Source organism: Carcharhinus amblyrhynchos, chromosome 26 (genome assembly GCF_965287045.1).
Source record: "Carcharhinus amblyrhynchos chromosome 26, sCarAmb.v2.hapA, whole genome shotgun sequence".
Taxonomy (NCBI): domain Eukaryota; kingdom Metazoa; phylum Chordata; class Chondrichthyes; order Carcharhiniformes; family Carcharhinidae; genus Carcharhinus; species Carcharhinus amblyrhynchos.
Genome location: NC_137349.1, coordinates 17,895,218 through 17,897,362, shown reverse-complemented (window position 1 = coordinate 17,897,362; position 2,145 = coordinate 17,895,218).

The window sequence follows — 2,145 nt, the reverse complement described above, 5'->3', positions numbered from 1 at the left end:
TGAGCCAGTAATTTTAGCACTCATTCATTTGCCCAGACTTGCTGAGTGCAGCATGTAAGTCTTCAAAGTGGAAGGAGTGTAGCTCCAATAACACTCAAGGAGTTCAGCACCACCAAGGACAAAGCAGCCCATTTGATCTTCATCCCATCCACTCACTTTAACTGTTCATTCCCACCACCGCCACTGGCAGCAACGCTCCTTCAACTGCACCACCCAAACCCACAATCTCTATCAATGGCAGCCGATGCATGGGGAAACCATGATTGAAAAGTTCCCCTCTGAGCCTTGCACCATCCTGATTTAGAACCATACTGCTGTTCATTCACTTGATGAGTCAAAATTCTGGAATCTCCTCCCTAGCAGCACTATGTGTGTGCCTACATGGACTGCAGCTGGTTCAGAAAGGGACCTGCTATGTCCTTCTCGTGGGCAGTTAGGAATGGACAACAATCGGTGGTCTAACCAGTGACATTTCAATCCCATGAATGAATAAGAAAGTAATATTACTCTCATGATTTCTGTTGGCCTCTATTCCCGGTGAATGTATCTTTTCCACTGGCTGCCACCGGCTCCCTGTCAATATAGGTGCTTGATTAGAGTAGATATTGCTTGATGGTTGATGCAGGCACAATGGGCCAAAAGGACTCTTTTTGTGCTGTAAAAGTCAGAGGTGTCTTGCCCTGATGCTCACCTGCACTCATTGCTACCCTACCATGTGATCTGTGATCCCCATGGCACTTTATATATGATGTGGAGACGCCGGCGTTGGACTGGGATAAACACAGTAAGAAGTCTCACAATACCAGTGGCTTTTGCTACCAAACAAACCTGTTGGACTTTAACCTGGTGTTGTGAGACTCTGTGAGACAGAGGAGATTTACAAGGATGTTGCCTGGACTGGGAGGCATGCCTTATGAAGTTAGGTTGAGGGAACTGGGTCTCTTTTCCCTGGAGAGACGTAGGTTGAGAGGCGACCTGATAGAGGTTTATAAAATGTTGAGAGGAATAAATAGGGTGGATTCTCAGAGGCTATTTCCCCGGGTTGAAATGGTCGCTACGAGAGGACACAGGTTTAAGGTGCGGGGAGGAAAGTACAGAAGTGATGTTAGGGGTAAGTTTTTCACTCAGAGGGTGGTGAGTGAATGGAATCGGCTGCCGTCAGTGGTGGTGGAGGCGAACTCGCTGGGGTCTTTTAAAAGACTTCTGGATGAGTATATGGGGTTTTATGGGATTGGGGGTTATAGATAGGTGTTGATGTGATCGGCGCAACTCGTGGGCCGAAGGGCCTGTTTGTGCTGTAGTGTTCTATGTTCTATGTTCTATGTTCTTACTTTATATATACAATGTGGTGCCAACTCAGATCAATCCTTGTCTCCCATCCACGCACCATTTGCTCTAATCCCCACCATGCCAAGTAATCTGGTATCCTTCGGCACTTTTTGGACTGCTTGACTGTTCTTTGACAGTTTTGACAGGCCCAACAGGTTTGTGCATCTTTATACACAATCACGTTTGCTTTTAACATTCCTTATCTCTCTCAAAAGGTAACGTTATCTCTCCAAACGGGTACCATGGCTGTTTGAAACAAAGCCATTAAGTTCAGACCTACCCTTACCTGGTCTAATTAACACCCACCTACCAAAATCCAACAAGGCAGTTTGTGATTTAAATGGCTGGCTGCTTCCAAAAAGCCCATATACATGAGCCTCCCCCCTCTCACCACCAAACCTGCCCCCATGAAAATTTGACACAGGACTTCTCATTTCCTGGCTTTACCGGGCTGTTTGCCACAACATAAAATCCCTCCATCATAGCACAAACATGGGCCTAAGTGTTCCAGCAATCTCTCTTTGTACATGCTCTAAGTACTTAATAAAACAATGCCCTTCACATATGCATGGTAACATTATGTTATTTCCCGCAGATCATGCCGGTGTGCATCATTGTTTAATTGATGCATTCTCAGCAGCTAATCAGACTTCATAATGTAAATGATTAATCTGAAAATGATTTAGTGGTGAGCGCATCACATTTGCGTGAATAATGCACGTGCTATTGTCTTTACAGTGCAATGCAAACCAACCAGCTGCAACAGGAGAGGTACGTGTGTGGAATTGGCTGGTGATTACAGATGCACCTGTGACC